The sequence below is a fragment of the Aotus nancymaae genome, unplaced genomic scaffold, assembly GCF_030222135.1.
Source record: "Aotus nancymaae isolate 86718 unplaced genomic scaffold, 86718_ANA_hifiasm-v0.15.2.pri h1tg000003l, whole genome shotgun sequence".
Lineage (NCBI taxonomy): Eukaryota > Metazoa > Chordata > Mammalia > Primates > Aotidae > Aotus > Aotus nancymaae.
In genome coordinates this window covers 41,902,634-41,921,831 of record NW_026988414.1, presented here as the reverse complement: position 1 = coordinate 41,921,831, position 19,198 = coordinate 41,902,634, and the positions used below count along the sequence as shown (strand labels likewise).

Sequence of the window (19,198 nt, the reverse complement as noted above, 5' to 3'; positions counted from 1 at the left end):
CAGAGAGCTCACTGAATTAAATTATATATTATATAATTACAGATAAAACATTATCTAATAAGTAGTATCACGAGTTTATAAATACTGTATGGAATGTGAGAGAATGGAATGTGCTTGGACTTCAAACTGTCAGCATACTATATTTTAATGCACACAATTATCAGTGGACAAAGAATCAATATACTAACTGGATAGGCAATAAAAGGTTCAAAGCATATGGATGTTATAAAACAGACTATCATCAACTACTAATAAATGTTCATTTAAAGCCATGAAATGTTTATTGTTTTAAAATTAAGATTCCACAAATATATAGTGAACATTTTAGTGTACTCAGATATGTAGTATTGCATTCAATCTTTAAGTCAAAACTATAAGACATGTGTTGCTATTCAACTTTACAGATGAATAAACTAAACCTTGATAAACAAAATAACAGCCCTATATCATCTAGACTACAAATACGAAAATAAAATACGCTTATTTTAATTATTCTTCTATATGCCACAAAATGTTAAGCCCATGCTAGTTCCTAGATTCTGCACAGCCATGGAATAAATATTTTTTAAACTAAAAAGTGGTTCTTTGTGTACTTTTTCTTAAATGAGAAGATATTGAATCTGGTGTTCCACTGTGCTAAATTAAAACAAACTAAACTTTTCTATGATACATTTAAAGAATAGTGTGATTTTTTTAAAGAAATAATTTAATATTCCTTTTTTTCTTATTATAAATGTACTGTTGGATTTCAGACAGCACAGACCCTTTTCCTTTAATAAGAGAATCAATCTTAGTTTTCTTTTCCTTTTAAAGAGCTGCCTGTGAAAGACTTTGGATAGTGCTGGATTAAAGAAGGTCAGTTTTCCACAAGACTTTTTAAACCAGTGTCTTAAACTGCTGAGAAACAATTTTGGTAAACATGGTGTCTTAATGCTGCATTCCTTATTGGCTCAATAGAGGAAAGATTCACAGATTGAAAACAATCAATAGAAAGCAGCAGACTAGTCAGCAGCTAATGTTCACTCTCCTTACAAGTCCGATAAAAGCTTACATCAGTGAAGGAAGTCATGGCAACTGCAAAATCAAAAATAAAATGGCAATCTTCTGCTCTTAGAGTATGAGAAGCCACTTAATGGTCTTGTTAAATCTCTCCAGACTCTACATAATTCTGGATTATTGCTTTCAAGTTTAGGGGACTATTTTCCAGTTTACCAACTGACCCGACATTGACATACTGATAGAGCATCGTCTAAACTGGATTCCTTTTCATATTACCTTCTGCCACTTTTCAGGAGAGTCTGAAAATTTTCTAGTATAAATTGCTAAGGTAAAACATGATAGAGTGAGCTCAGGTGTGGGAACAAGACTCAGCTCATTTTCAGAAAGAAAATATCTTTATACCTGCTATGAATAAAATGATTTTGCTTTGAATATTAACAGACTATTATACAGCTGTGGTGTTATGTTTGCAAAAACTATTGCAATGATAATACAATTTAATATTTTTGTTACTCTCATTTTTAAAATTTTCATTTGTGATTCAGTAGTTGTAATTTCTCCTTACAGCTTGCCACACTGTTGTGTGACTCTGGAAGAGAAGAAGGCAATAAGCATTGATTATCAGGCATTAACTTCTAGCAGGTACTTAAACTGTTCTAGACACTAATAATGCCATCTCTTCTAGTTATTTTGAAATATACAATACATTTTAAGACAATTAATATCTTAATTACCCATATTGGACCATTCCACATTGTATACTTGTATCAGAATATGACATGTACTCCATAAAATGGTACAGTTATTATGTATTCATAAAACTTAAATCATAAGTCTGTAATAAAATTAAGAGGAAAAAATGGCACCTCAAGCAATCCTCCCAACTTCCTAAGCTCCAGGTATTAATAATACCCCTAATTTACAGGTAATGAAAATCAGGAGGTCTAAGCACCTTAGTCAATTTACCCAGCAGTAAAAAGAAAAAAACATAACTCCTCTGGACATTCGTTTGTCCATGTGAATAAGTTAAACTAGGTTGCTGCTAATAATTTCTTCATTTTAAATCACTATCCTGAGTGGGATGTGGGTGGAGAACTTCATTGGTATATTTATGAATACAGAGAAATCACTGAATATATGAACATATAAATTGTGTCATCCATTACATCAGCATTTGTTACATGGGCATAACATAATATCCATTAGATATTTGAGAACATACCTAAACCTATGACTTGGTTTTCGTGATCTGTTTAGAGTAAAACTTGCAGGAAATATGAAGTTCTCTCTCCTAATTTGAAAGCTGTTTATGATTTTTTGAGATTTCTAAGAGGAAATTTTAATATAAAAACTTTGATTACTGAGTGATCAAGTTTCTGTCAGATAAAATGATAGTTATACAATATAAATATTTTATTTTTTCATTTTATTAAAACATACTTATTAAATGAAGATAAAGTGAATGTGATAAAGACTCAACAAAACTCATTTCAATCTATAATACAGATATAATCCATATTATTATTTTAATGGCTTCCATTGTTTTTGGAGGCATACATGTTACATGCCTATTATCTATCCACATAGTTACTATATGTACAATTTTGTATGCTATATTGTTGACTTCATACAAAATTAAGATAAATTTCTGAAAACAATGAAAATATAAAAATAAAGTATGCATATTTTAATTTAAATTATTCTTCTATATGCCACAAAATTGTAAACAACCCCATGCTAATTCATACAATGATATATTAATGAAAATATAATTTTAAAAAACTATTTTACAATATGGAATCATAGTATTTTATTTAACATCCCCAAGTTTACACTATTGTGTTAACTTAATATTTCTGCTACTATAAGTTATTCTTAACATCATTGCAAATAAAATATCCCTGAGGAAACTGCTTTGAAAGCAAAAACTGATTAGCCATTTGTTGTAAAATAACCTTTCCTTCAACTGGAAAAAAGCATAGACTTGAAATTTTGTCTCCAATACATGGTAGCATGTATGAGTGTGTTTATTTCTGTTCTCTTTGTCTACGTGTTTGTTTTTATGCCAGTACCATAGTGCTTCAATTATTGTTGCTTGATAAATATACTTTGAAATCAGAAAATGTGATACCACCAGCTTTGTTCTTCTTGCGCAACAGTGCTTTTGCCATTTAATGTTTTTTGTGGTTTCATATAAATTTTAGGATTGTTTTTCTATTCTTTTAATAAGTGCCAAAATAGAAAATTTAACAATATTGTCATTCTAATCTAGAAACACGAGATTTCTTTCTATTTATGCATGCCTGCTTTCTTTCTTTCATCAATTTTTAATAATTTTTAGCATAGAAGTCTTTCACCTCTGTGGTTATATTTACTTACTACTATTTTATTGCTTTGATGCTATTTTAATAGAATTCTCCCATTGAAATTCTTAATTTTTAAAAATTTCCTTCCTGGATTGTTCATTGCTGGTCTAAAGAAGCACATTTGATTTTTGCATGTTGATTTTTTTATCCTGTAACTTTGCAAACTTTGTTTATTAATTTTGGTGTTTTTCATAGAGTCTATGTTTTTCCATACATAAGTTTGTGTCCTCTGCAAACTGAGATAATTTTACTTTTTCTTTCTGATGTGGATGTTTTAAAAATTATTTTTCTGACCTAACTGTTCTGTCTAGAACTTCCAGTAATATGTTGAATAGAAATGGTGAGAGTGAACTTAAATGAAAGACCTGGAACTGTGGAACTCCTATAATAAAACACAGGGGACAAGACTTTTGATGTTGGGCAATGGAGATGATTTCTTAGATATGACACCAAAAGTACAGGTAGTAAAAGTAAAAATAGACAAGTGTGATAACATCAAACTCAAAATCATTCTGCACAAAAAAGGAAACAATCAACAAAATCAAAAGACAATCTAGACAATGGGAGAAAATATTTCAATTATATATTTGATAAAGTGTTAATATCCAAAATATGTAAGTAACTCAACTCAAACAAATAAATAACAACAAAAAAAATAACCTGATTAAAAATGAGCAAAAGAACTGAAGAGATATTTCTCCAAAGAAAGCATACAAAACAGCCAATGGGGCATATGGAAAGGTGCCCAGGCCTGGTGCGGTGGCTCACTCCTGTTATCTCAACACTTTGGGAGGTCGAGGTATGCGAATCATTTGAGGTCAGGAATTCCTGACCAGCCTGGCCAACATGGTGAAATCCTGTCTCTACTAAAAACACAAAAATTAGCCAGGCATGGTGGCAGTCGCCTGTAATCCCTGCTACTTGGAGGCTGAGGTATGAGAATGGCTTGAACTCAGGAGGCAGAGGTTGCAGTGAGCCAAGATTGTGTCATTGCACTCCAGCCTGGGCAATAAATTGAGACTCAGTCTCAAAATAAAAATAAAAATAAAGGAAAAAAAAAGAAAAGTTGCACAATATCAGTAATTGTTAGGGAAATGGAATTCAAAACCATGATGAGATATAGTCTTAACTGTCAATGTGACTAATATGAAAAAACAAATGATAACAATTGTTTGTGAGGGAGGAGGAAAGGAAATCTTTCTGTATGAATGTAATTGGTATAGTTACTATGGAAAACAGTATGGAGGTTCCTCAAAATATTAAAAATAGAACTACCACACATAATCCTGCAATCTCGTTTATGGGTATATAACCAAAGAAATTAAAATCAGGATCTTGAATAGATATCTGCAAATCCATGTTTACTGCCACATTATTCACAACAGCCAAGACAGGGAAGCTACCAAATGTCCACTGAAGGAAACTGATAAAGGAAATGCAGTATATACATGAAATGCAACATTATTCAGCTTCAAAAAGAAGGAAATTCTATAATTTGACAATATGGATGAACCTGAAGAACATTATGCTAAGTGAACTAAGCCAGACCCAGGAAATACAAATATTACATGGTACCACTTATATTAGGAATATCAAACAGTCAAACTCCCAAAAGTGGAAAGTGAAGTATTTGTTGCCAGAGCTGAGGGGAGCAGGAAATGAGAATTATTAGTCAAAGGATACAAAGTTTAAATTATACAAGATGATTATGTGCTAGGAATCCACTGTTCAGTGTCATGCCTATAGTTAATGCCATAGCAATATAGATGTAAATTAATGCAGATATTATAGAGTAACCGTATATTGTATTGCATACCTGAAATTTTGCTAAGAGGATATATTTTATGTTAAGTGTTCTTCTTATAAAATAAAAATACTAATAAATAAACAGGGTGGGAGGACAATTTTGGAGGTGAATATGTTTATGGCATATATTTTGGTGACTGTTTCATGGGAATATACTTATTTTCAAATTCATCAAGTTGCATATATTAAATATGCACATCTACAGGACAGTGGCAAACATAGTAGACAGGGTTATTTTATTCACTACACCGCTATTAGAGGTTTTCCTATTGTTAACCTCTTTTATGAAAATGATTCACTTGTTGCCATTAAAGAAATAATACATTATTATTAATAAACAATATATTTAATTATTATTAACTTAAAAGTTACTGTTGCTCTGCATGCTACTCAGTAATTGATAATGTCAGTTTGTTTACATTTTAACCATGTGTAGCAGTATCTTTTTTCACTAAAGTTTTTACTTATTTTCTTATTATTTTTGTGTGTCTGATGTACATTTGTCAATTTCTTTAGTTTGAGCTTTCCAGAGTCACTTTAGTTTAGATGTGCCCTTTGAATACAGAATATATATGACATACCATTGACCCTTAAACAACACAGACTTGAACTGTGTAGGTCCAATTATATGCAGATTTTCTTCTACTTCTGCCACCAGTGAAACAGCAACAGCAAGACCAACTCCTCCTTTTCCTCCAGCCTACTCAACATAAAGACAATAAGGATGAAGACCTTTATAATGACCCACTTCCACTTGATGAAGAGCAAATATATTTTTTCTTATGATATTAACTTTTTCTCTAACTTCTTTTATTATGAGTACAGTATAAAATACATATACCACACAAAATATGTGTTAATTCATAGTCACAGGTATACTTGAAGATGGAGGATGGGAGCGGGGGGATTGAAAATTTGTCTGTTGGGTACTATGCTTATCACCTGGGTGATGAAATAATCTGTACTCCAAACCCCATGATATGCAATTTACCTATATAACGTGCCTGCACAAGTACCAACTACCCTTGAACCTAAAATAAACTTTACAAAACAAAACAATAAACAAACAATATCACAAATTATGTGTTAATGTATTGTTTGTTACCAGAAAGGCTTCCAGTCAACAGTATCTATTAGTAGTGAAGTTTTGGGAATGGGGGCAAAAGTTGTGCACAGATTTTTCACTGTGTGTGTGGCTGGTGCCTCTACCTCCTGTGTTGTTCAAGAATCAGCTGTAATTAATCTTAGCTCTGTTGCTTAATAATGTTTGATATTTTTTCATTGACCATGTTATTGGCTGCATGATGTTGTGTGACTATTCAATTTTTTTTAATTACTGTGTTTAGGAAGGTTTTAATATTTATATTAATGCCTATTTATACATATGAATGCCATTAGATATCTATATTCTTATTTAACTTCTTATCCTCTGGTTTACCAGAGTTTAATTGTATACTTTACTTCCCATACATTTGCTATGCAAAAATGTGCTTTTAAATTGTCTTTTTTACTTTCCCTTCTTCTCCCATTGTCACTTGCATTATTTCTAGTTTTGAATAACATAATGTTAATACAATGTTCTTCCAATTATTTTCTCATTTTATTTTTAACCTTAGATTTATCTTGATATATATTTGAATGTTCTCATCAGTCTCTGCCTGAAGTTTGTTTAGTCATTTTTGGTTGAATGGTGCTTAACCTCTCCTAGTTTCTTTGGAAGAGTATATAGAATACTGTATGTTCTTGTATGTCTCAAAATGTTTTTCTATAGTGTGATAATTGAAGGAGATTTGGGATAAAAAAGACATTTTTAAATCACATTTTAAATCTTTTATGATTTTTTGAAATACTGATCCATTGTTGTCTTGCTTTATAGGTTGATTTGAATGTCTGATGTCATTCTGATTCTTTTGTCCTAATGAATTATCTTCATTGCCATCCCAACACCTGAGAAAAATTATCAAGAACACCAAGAAAAAGAAAAAGGGAATACTTTTCTTTATAATTGAATTCAAAGTCTTTTACTAGGCTTTGCCTCAGAGCTGATTGGATTTAATTTGCCTGTCTATCTTGATGGGTCCTTTTAAGATGTAGGCTTTTGTTTTTGAAAAGTGTTCTTGGATACAGTTTTGCATTCTAGTGCTATTCATTGTTTTAATTTTCTTCTTCAGAGACCTCAATTACATGAAAATTATTTCTTCTTTGTCCGTTTTCCATTATGATGTTCTGTTCTATACTTTGTGCTTCTTTATCTCACTTTCAATCTCTACCTGCTTTCTTACAGATTAAATATCTCTTTTTTCTGTTTCTTATTTTTCTCAACTATTCTTTTATATCTTCATGTTTTTTATTGATTTATTTTCTATTTATTAATTCAAATTTCAGGTTAGTTTTCAAATCCTCAAAATGCTTGGGGTATGGATTTACAATTTTCTTTTATTGTATGTTGAAAGAAATGGAAAACACTCTCATTGGTTGATGGGTCTTTAAATCATTTTCTGATTTTTAATGATAACTTTTAAAAGACATATTGAGTTAAAAATTAATATGGTAATTTTTTGGTAGTTTACAATATTTTTAGTTCAAGAACATCCTCTTCTTTCAGTGTTGCAAAGTCCAAACTCTTGGACTAGATTGTGGGTTTTTTTTTTCTCTAGTGGGAAGAGGGATTATGTGTCAACATTATTCTTTTCTCGTTTGTCTTGTAAAACACTAAATGTCTCTTTTTTGTTTCTCTTCTCCTTTATCCATCAAGTTATTGGAGAACACCTCCTTTGTCCTTTTTTTTTTCTTTTTTACTTTCTCTGCCTCAGACTTTAAATCACATTTATGCTGAAGCTCTTTTCTTATAGTCCAGGCTCTTATTTAGTCATATACATTTTTAGTGTTTTTAATCTCATGGTGGACCTAGTGATTCTGTGATCCGTCATTAGCTAATTAGCTCCCAATTTCTCTCTACCTTTTTTTTTTAATTAAGTATTTTTGCTCACCATGGATACCTGTGGTTGTGTGGATGTACCAGGATCTGGTGCTATTTCCTTTATTTACTTTCAGTTATTTCTACATTTGGGCATTCTATGACCTTAGGTTATGCTGAGTTAGTATATATTTATTCTTTTTATTATTCTCTGTTTTTGTAAAAAATATTGAGAGCTATGAGAAAGGATTGGATAAACCCTCTTAACAAATATATTTGCAATATCTGTCACTGCATATCCTTTTACTATACATCACTATCTTTTTTTGTTTTCACATTTTAGTGGGGTTTGTTTTGGTTTTGCTCATAAATTCAGTTCTCAAATTTGGTTTTTACTTTACTAAGTATTTAAAATATTTTTATTGCCTCCAGTAGAATGTTGTGCTCAGTAGTATTCTGTTTTTAGACAAATTATTTGGATATTTATTACCCTGCTTCCAGTTCCATAATCCTAATATATTCTCTGTTAAGTTGAAAGTTTAAATAAGTAATTACAAATACAAAAACTTCTTCTTGTTTTTTCAATATGTATGTTTCTGAGATAAGAATAAAATTTTTCCTATTTTTTGCAGTATCTATGATAGGTTTGCTGATTTTTATCTTTTTCTTTTAGAGACATATCCTTGATTGTGATTTTCTGTTTATTATACCTGACTGCTCTAGGGCAAAACATTGCTATTCTTTTGCTGCATATTTTATAACTTTTTGCAATGAGGGGAAATCTAAGATGACACTTTTGTGAGGAAATTATTTTCTAAATTTAGTTCTAGTATTCAATGGCAATGACTGATTTTTTTCCTCAGGTTACAATCATGGAATCAGGAAGGGAGATATTTTGCAACATTACTTAAGTAAAAGCCATCCTTCAATATGTACATTAGTTCAGAGGGTTTTATCTCCTAATAAGGTTTTTTCTTTTTTGAGACAGGTTCTTACTCTGTCACCTAGGCTAAAGTACAATGACATGGTCCCAGTTCACTGTAGCCTCTACCTCCCAGGCTCAAGTGTGCCTCCCACCTCAGCCTCCCAAGTAGCTGGGACCAAGGTGCACACCACTAGGCCCTATTTTTTTTATTTTTGTAGAAACAAGATCTCGCTATATTACCCAGGTTAGTTTTGAACTCCTGCTTCAGTCTCCCAAAGTGCTGAAATTATAAGCAGGAGCCACCATGCCCAGGCTGTCCAAATATTCTTGATTCTACATAACTAGTTGTCCTTTCTCATGTTCAGACACACTTCTAAGCATAATTCATCCTGAGAAGGGTCCAGAACCAATGGAACCAGAAACCTTTCTTCCTTGTAATAAAATTTCCCCATGTAACAGGTAGTAAGATATTTTGAAATGATTTTAAGTAACAGAAATTATTTTAACACTCTCATTTCAAAACAATGAGAAAATTTGTCTACAAGTAATTTTTAAAGAAAAAGAAGTAATTGCCTTAAGATAATTTTCTTTTCGTGTTTATATTTTGTAATAAGAAGCAACTTCTCTGCTACAGAAGAAAAAAAACACATACATTTGACGTGTAGATGACCAATGGTCTGAATTATGCAATCTTAGTTTTGCCATGTATTCAAACAGTAATATATTTTATGAGCTTTAATAGTTTGACAATTGTCATTATTTCCATCTGTGAAAAAAATGAAATAGAAATTTTAAAAATAATTCACTAAGTATTGGATTACCACTGCCCAGGGCTCTGTGATCATCTGTCAAAAATTATGATATAAAGAGAATTACATTGTCAATGTATTCTTACTAAATGATGGTGAATTATGATATTGAGAAGATTACAATAATATGAATCTCTCATTTAGTTTTCTATTTTTCTACTATATTTAAAATGTCAATTATAAAACACTGTAGAGACATTTTCATAATACTATATATATTCATAGGAAGCTTTCAAATACATGTGTTAATATAGGGTAGACAGCCCTAGTCTCATATCCTATCTTTAATTCTCTCATTTAGTGAAGCCTATGCATCCTCAAGAAAATGCCACAACTCCACTGGAAAAATAAAAGTATATCAATACATAGGCATTTCATTACCTCTCTTACATTTTAGCAGCTGGCATAGGCAGATGTTTGCTGTTTCTTTCTTTCTTTTTTTTTTTTTTTTTTGCAGTTTATTGAAAGGAACAATAAAAAGGCTGTAGCTCAATCAAAAAGCTGTGTTTTCTTTCATTTGCTTAACTGCATGCCAAGGTAAAGAGTTGAAATCTTAAATTTACAACTAAAAATCAAAATACCAGATGGTTTTATAATTGGATATTTCTTTTCCCCCAGAGCAAACCAGACTTTCTGAAGATGAAGATATGAGCTAAAAATATCTATGCATGTAATATACAATCCCTGTACATACTTGAAAGCAGGTAACTTGAAATAAAAAAAAGAAAGGAAAAATACCCATTTGTTTTATTATTGAAAACTCTGTAGACTTAGCAAACTGATACCTGTGTGAGTCATTGTGTATTAGTTTACAGTCAGCAAGTTTGAGTATTTTATTTAATATGACAAATCATACCAGGTTTCAGTTGAGGTAATAGTAGCAAAAAAATTAGGAATTTTTGTTAGGATATTTTAGCAAGAACACAGGATAGTAAAACATAAACCAAAGAAAAATATTAAATTAAAGATAATCATCATCTTTAACACATACAAGGTCCAATAAAATAATAATTAACAAAAATTAAAGAATGCTATATTTAAGGTTTCAAATTTGCCTTTGGTGGTATACTGAATAATGCCCACCCTATAAAACCAGACTCTAATCTGTAGAACATGTGATTATTACTTTATATGGCAAAAAGGACTTTGCATATGTGATTAAATTAAGGATTTTGAAATAGAGAGATTATCTTCTATTAGCTACAAGGCACAATATATAATCACAAACTTTATAAGAGGGAGGTTTAGGCAGCTTTGACTACACAGATAGAAGACAATGTGACTACTGTGCAAGATGCTGTGCTGCTGGCATTGCAGTCAGAGGAAAGGGCTGCAAGCCAAGAAATTCAGGTGGCCGTAAGAAGCTAGAAATGCCAAGCAAACTGACTTTCTCCCAAAGTCTCCAGGGAGGGAGTGAAAGTCACCCTGCTGAACTTTGTGAAAAAGATTTTGGCTTTCTAATCTGTGGAACTGTAAAGAAATGTGTGCTGTTTTATACCATCAAGTTTGTAGTTATTTATTAAAATTAATACACTTTTTAAAACAAATAATAATAATATTATTATTTTATGCATTATTATTTATTTATTTTTACTTTTTTTTTTTGCATTTTAGGTTTTGGGGTACATGTGACGAACATGCAAGATTGTTGCATAGGTGCATACCTGGCAGTGTGATTTGCTGCCTTCCTCCCCTTCACCTATATGTGGAATTTCTCCCCATGATATCTCTCCCCAACTCCCCCCCACTGTCACCCCCCACTACCCCCCAACAGACCCCAGTGTATAGTGCTCCCCTCCCTGTGTCCATGTGTTCCCATTGTTCAACACCTGTCTATGAGTGAGAACATGCAGTGTTTGATTTTGTGTTCTTGTGTCAGTTTGCTGAGAATGATGGTTTCCAGGTTTATCCATGTCCCTACAAAGGACGCAAACTCATCGTTTTTGATGGCTGCATAATATTCCATGGTGTATATGTGCCACATTTTCCCTGTCCAGTCTATCATTGATGGGCATTTGGGTTGGTTCCAGGTCTTCGCTATTGTAAACTGTGCTGCAGTGAGCATTCGTGTGCATGTGTCCTTATAGTAGAATGATTTATAATCCTTTGAATATATACCCAGTAATGGGATTGCTGGGTCAAATGGAATTTCTATTTCTAGGTCCTTGAGGAATCGCCACACTGTCTTCCACAATGGTTGAACTAATTTACACTCCCATCAACGGTGTAAAAGTGTTCCTATTTCTCCACATCCTCTCCAGCATCTGTTGTCTCCAGATTTTTTAATGATTGCCGTTCTAACTGGCGTGAGATGCATTTCTCTAATGCATTTGATTTGCATTTCTCTAATGACCAGTGATGATGAGCATTTTTAATAGCTGCTACATTTAGGAACATTACAAAACATTTTTAAAGTATTATAATGCTAATTTATTTAGACTAAAAAGTAAATGTTTCTTCTAAAAGAATTTTTATATGACTGAACTCAGTTAAAAAAGCAATAGACACATATATAACTACATGTACAGCTTAAGAAATATGTATATGCATACATAAAATACTCATATTTGTTGACATTCTTATCTTTAAAATATTGTTTTAAAATGTATCATTGTCTTCCTGTGCATTTTGATCTGAACACACATATTTTAAGATTTAACAAATTAGTTATATAAAAATATGCTTTTCCAGACTTTGATCCCTCTAGGTAAAATTAAATAGTTTCTCCAAAACTACGTTAAGATTTTTGTTGCAGCGCTATTTTTGTTTGTTTGAGAGGGAGCCTTGCTCTGTCACTCAGGCTGGAGTGCAGTGATGCGATCTTGGCTCGCTGCAATCTCCGCCTCCCCGGTTCAAGCTATTCTCTTGCCTCAGCCTTCTGAGTAGCTGGGATTACAGGCATGCGCCTGTAATCATGCTCTGCTAATTTCTATATATTTAGTAGAAATGGGGTTTCACCATGTTGGTCAGGCTGATCTCAAACCCCTGACATCGTGATCCATCGCCTTGGCTTCCCAAAGTGCTGGGATTACAGGCGTTAGCCACTGCGCCCGGCTGTTACAGCACTATTTTATTAAAAATACTTTGGATGTGCTGTGTAGTTGAATAGTTACACTTTTTGGATAAGTACTATCATTACCCCAATTTATGGTTGAAAAAATTAAGTATAAGGAAATAACATTGATTGTCTATAAATATAGTTAGAAAACAGCATAGCCTATATAGAAACCTTATTTCATTCATTTATAACATTCGTTTATAACCATTATTTACAGAATATATCATTTGACAAGTGATCAAAAACAGTGTTTGATTTTTAGTTCTGTGTTTTATAATAATTAATAAAGTGTGTCAACCACTTTTCAAATTTTGTACATTTCAAAATTTATTGTCTAGGTTAATTGCATCTTCCTCTTTCAAGCTTATAAAAGTTAGGTATATTTTAGTTGATTCCATCATTTTTTATACTACTAATAATAATTTTCATTTTCTTTGCTTTTAATTCTAACTTGCTTTCAGTTAACTTCCATTTAGTAAAATCATGTATTTTATGTATCTATGCTTAGTAGTATTTTTACATAAGGCAATTAGGTAGTTATTTACCAATATTTTTATGGTATGACTGTGTCCCCACCTGAATCTCATCTTGAATTTTAGCTCCCATAAATCCCACAGGTGGGAGGGAGCCAATGGGAGATAATTGAATTACAGAGGCAGTTTCCCCTATAGTATTCTCATGGTGGTGAATAAGTCTCAGGAGATTTGATGGATTTATAACGGGGTTTCCCTTTCACTTGTTTTTTATTCTCTCTAGTCTGCCACCACATAAGAGGTACATTTTGCCTTCTGCCATGATTGTGAGGCCTTCTCAGCCATGTGGAACTGTGAGTCCATTAAACCTCTTTTTCTTTATAAATTACCCAGTTTCAGTAATTTATAATGAAATTATCAGCAGCATGAAAATTGACTCATATAAATATGATACTTCTTTTCTCTTTAGTAAGTATTTTTCAGGTTAATATGTAAACATTTATTAAATTTAATAACTTTGGCATATAATATAAAGTTAAGGCATTATAAGGTCTTTGAAATGATCAATTGTCAACTTGAAAATGCTTCTCTCCTCTACTAATTTTTCCTATCACACTTTCTTCAGACCTCAATTATAGGGTTTTATTTATAGAGTTGCTCTTGTTGCTGATCATGTGGCAGCTATTGTTTGTGTAATGGCATTTAGTATTTTATTAGATGCTTCAGGGTAGAGTTATATCTCAAACAACTTTTAAAATGCAGAAATAAAGTGAATTATCTAAAGTGAATTATCTAAAGAACACTTTCATGTATCACATGGACAATTTATATAATTTAATAATAATTTAAATTAAATTATTTTAATTTAAATATACTTACTGTTTTTATCATAAAGGCAAGTATGTACTATGCTTTTTAAAAGTACCATTTCTACACAATAATTTCATTTCCTTTGGGCAGATATCCAATAGTGGGAGGCCATTGTTTTGAGTGAAATAATATATAAACAGAAAGTCAAATACCACATGTTCTCACTTGTAAGTAGGAGCCAAATAATGGGCACACGTGGATATAGAGTGTTGAATAACAGACATTGTAGACTACTAAGGTTGTGGGGTAAAGGAGGATGGATGAGAAATGAGAAATTATCTAATGGGTACAATAAATTATTCAGGTGATGGTTATACTAAAAACCTAGACTTCACCACTATACACTATACCTAAGTAACAAACTGCACATGTACCCCTTACATTCATGTGATTTAAAAAATAAAAATAAATAAAATAAAAGTAGCAAAATGTCTCAAGTAACAGAATCAATATTTATTGACATAAACAAATAACTATCAACATCAGCATTTTTATTGTTAAATAGTTAATAGTATTACAACTATTTAACAATAAAATTACTCAAATTATTTTAATTTATATAAATGTCCTGTGTTTTCAGTGTTTATTAACAACCTTAATTTATTGCATCTAGATAAGATAATATGACTATCACAAATTTAGAACTTATAATTGAATACATATTTCATTTTCATTTTATAATAGTCATTTTGACAATAACATTTTTTACAAGTCAAATATAAATCATGCAAAATAAATCATAAATAGGACTCAATATATTTTGTAAGTTTATGTATTAAAATTTTGTTTTAATAGCCACATTAAATAAATTTGAATAAAATTAAATATGTAATATGTAATATTTAAATAATTTTGAAAAATTCCCTTGTTATCAGAGAATCATGTTTTAAACAAGAAAACAGTAATATTAGTCAAATCTTTAGAGTCTTTTCAAGGTTAATATCATAATTGCTGGAAAGAGTTAAACTCTGTAAAACATTTGAAGAGATTTATTCTGAATTAAATATGAGTGACCAATGGCCTATAACACAGCTCTCAGAAAATCCCAAGAATACATGCCCAAGGTGATCAGGCTATAACTTGGTTTTATACATTTTAGGGAGACATAAGACATCAATCAATACATGTGAGATGTACATTGGTTCAGCTGGAAAAGCAGGACAACTAGAAGTTGGGGGTCAGTTGGGTAGGGGGTGGGGAGGTGGGAGGGACTTTCAGGTCATAGGTAGATTCATAGATTTTCTGATTGACAATTTGTTGAAAGAGTGAAGTTCTTGTCTAAAGACCTAGAATCAATAGAAAGGAATGTCAGGGTTACAATAAGAACTTGTGAAGACCAAGGTTTTATCATGCAAATGATGTGTCCAGGTAGCATGCTTCAGAGAGAATAGATTGTAAATATTTCTTTTTAGATTTAAAGGGACTGTTTTATAAGTCTTAAGGCCTGTGTTGATGTTAATGCTGATCACCTTTTCCTGAATTCCAAAAAGGAGGAAGGCCTAATGTTATAATGTGGCATGTCTGACTTTTTTCCCATCATGGCCTGAACTAGGTTCTACAGGTTAAGTTTGGAATGCTCTATGCTGAGAGAAGGGGTCCATTCAGATGGTTGGGCTGGGGCAGTGCTTGGAATTGTATTTTTTGTTTAATGAAAATATTGTAGGCCAGGTGCAGTGACTCATGCCTGTAATCCTAGCACTTTGGGACGCCAAGGTGGGTAGATCGCCTGAGGTCAGGAGTTTGAGACCAGACTGTTCAGCCATGGCCAACATGGTGAAACCCCTGTCTTTACTAAAAATACAAAAATTAGCCAGGTGCAGTAGTGGGTGCCTGTAATCCTAGCTACTCAGAAGGCTGAGGCAGGAGAATTGCTTAAACTTGGGGAGGAGGGCAGTTGTAGTGGGCCAAGATTGCACCACTGCACCCCAGCCTGGGCAACAGAGTGAGACTCTGTCTCAAAAGACAAAAAAGAAAAAAAAAAAAGAAAGAAAAGATTATAGAGTTAATTCATCTTTTAAAGTGATAAAGTTCCATGCTATATTAGAAAACTTCACGTAATTTTGTATTTTATAAAACTAGATTTATTAGTAACACTGTTTTTGTGAAATGTACCTAGCCACAATTTTGCATATATTAATTATTGTGTTTCTGAAATTAATTAAATTAATATCACCATACAAACTTATTTTTTTCTAATTATTCAATGACAATAGTTAAACTATGTATACATATATATATATGGTAATAACTAATATCATCAGTCAGGCATGGTGGCTCAAGCTTGGGAAGCACTTTGGGAAGCCAAGGTAGGCAGATCACTTGAGGCAAGGAGTTTGAGACCAGCCTGGGCAACGTGGCAAAACTCTATCTCTACTAAAAATATTAAAATTACCCAGGCATGGTGGCACATGCCTGTAATCCCAGCTACTTGGGAAGCTGAGGCAGGAGAATCACTTGAATGTGAGAGGCAGAGGTCGCAGTGTGCTGGGATAGTGTCATTGCACTCCAGTCTGGGCAACAGAGCTATGTATTTTTAATTCTCAAAAAATAAATAAGTAAAAATAAGTAAATAATACCATTGAGTGAATATACTACATCGTATAATTATCTGAGAATTGTGTTTACCCTTTAATGTCACTACTAAAGAGCATTCAATACATTTACTCTAACGCTTAATTCACCCAGCCATTTAGAGAAATAGTCACTTGACAATAATTTCAAAAGTTTACATATTGGTCTGCCTAACTTCAACCGGAAACTTCTCTCATCATCGCCTACAAAGTATCATTATTAGAGTAGTATTTTTGTGAACCATTGTTTTTATTTCCTGAGAACTAGTTTGACCAAATCTTTTGTGTTAAGATGCCCACTTCATTGCCTATTCAGTAGAAAATGGCCAATGTAGATTAGTTTGATAAAATGTTAGACTAATGGTTGGCAGATGAAGGACTCTCGAAATAAAAATAAAATAAAATTTTTAAAGATGAAAAGTTTTCATCTTTAAAAATGTGAATTTGCCGGCCAGGCGTGGTGGCCACGCTTGTAATCCCGGCACTTTGGGAGGCCAAGGTGGGCGGATCACTAGGTTAGGAGATTGAGACCATCATGACTAACACGTGAAACCCCGTCTCTACTAAAAATACAAAACATTAGTGCATGGTGGCGTGTGCCTGTACTCCCAGAGAATCGGGAGGCTGAGGCAGAGAATCCCTTGAACCAGGGAGGCTCAGGTTCAGTAAACTGAGATCCAGCCACTGCACTGCACCCTGGGCGACAAACCGAGACTCCGTCTTAAAAAAAAAAAAAACGTGAATTGCATGGTTAATTCATTTATTCATTCAACAAAGAGTGAATAACTATTTATTATATGACAAGTAAATTAATTAAAAAAACCCTGTATATTTGGAGCTTAAATTTTATTGAGCAGAGACACAATAAATAGTATAGTCAATATATAAATATATTATACGTTATATTAGAAAATAATTGCTATAGAAAAACTATTTTGGGATAAAAAAACAATTCAGAAATCTTGAGAGCACTACTTTCATATTTAAATAAATGGTTATCCTAATTTAAGAGGTAACGTTTGATCAGAGAAGTAAGTTATATATTGAAAGGATTGCTCTAGCTGCTAGATTGAGAATACCGCTGTTTTTTGAGGGGTGGAGAAGGGGAGTAAAAAGAAGGGACAGAAGGACAAATTTGTGGATCTAATCTTGAGAGCAGCACTATAAACTTGGTTAGAAATGCCTACAATTTGGGACAGGATTGCAGCAGTAAATATGATGAAAACTATCAAGATGCAGACATTATTTTGAAGGGAACAAAGGAAGTTTTCTGGCAGAAGAATGTGGTATATAAGAGAAAAGCAATCGTGGAGGGTGATTAAAATACATTTGTTTTGAGTAGGTTGAAAAATGAAATTACTATCAACTGCAACAGGGTAAGTATAGGGTAGATTTGGTATCTGTGGGGGAATTTAGATGTTACTGTTGAGATATCTAAAGATCAAGTAAAGATGTGAGTAGGTATTTAGCTATACAAGTGTGGTACTTAGGGAAAAAATGTGGGCTGAAAATCTAAATTGGGTAGTTTTGAGCTTAGATGCAATATGTAATGCCATATGACTTGAAAAGGTGATCAAAAGTGCAGAGTGAGTATAGAAATCCAAAGACTGCAGTTTGGATACTCAAAGTTTAAGAGATTGAAGAAAAGATATGAGGAGGAAAAAGTCAGAAGAAGGGTATGTTTGGTAGGAGCATAGCCATGAGACTTTGATATATTGGACATCATATAAGTGAAGTATACAGAGGAGGACATACTAATTAGTTATATATAATGTTATATGCCAACACAGAGATCACTATAAACAATTACAAAGTGTTCAAATGAATTGAGTCACTTGTCCATTCCACAAAATATTCTCCATCTCATAATCACCTTTATATTTTCTTTTGAGTCATTTTCTATTTGGCAAACTAATACATAATTTATTTTTAGGGGAAATTAGCTAGGTTATAGCATACTACCTTAAATATTTGATATTTAATACAAAGTGATTAGGCAATCAAACAATTATTTATCTACTGATAAGGCTATGATAAATCCTCATTGATCAGATATTCTGAAGCTTGTGTCTTGTACCCACTTTCAGTCTGTATTTACTCATTGATTACACTTTCTAGTCTTATGGTTTTCAAAATATTACGTAAGCAGAAAACTAATTTCTATTTTCAGCTCAGATTTCTCCCTTAAATGCAAGACATTTATACATAAATACCCAATCAACATTTTATGTGAACTTTACATAGATATCACAAATTCTTCTAAGATGCCTGGTCTAAAGTAATTGAAAAGAGTTAACATTTTTATTGTAATAAGATTAAGTTGGAGTATCCACTAAACTTTATTAGGAGGTTGGTTGCTTGTTTGTTGTTTTTAATAATTTTTATTTGGAGCAGAGTAAACTAGG

The 19,198-nt window shown here is 32.3% G+C and overlaps 1 pseudogene; it reads left to right on the top strand.

Moving 5' to 3' along the window:
* LOC105718786 (zygote arrest protein 1-like) overlaps positions 1–19,198 on the top strand; it is a 783,937-nt pseudogene that overhangs the window by 707,310 nt on the left and 57,429 nt on the right.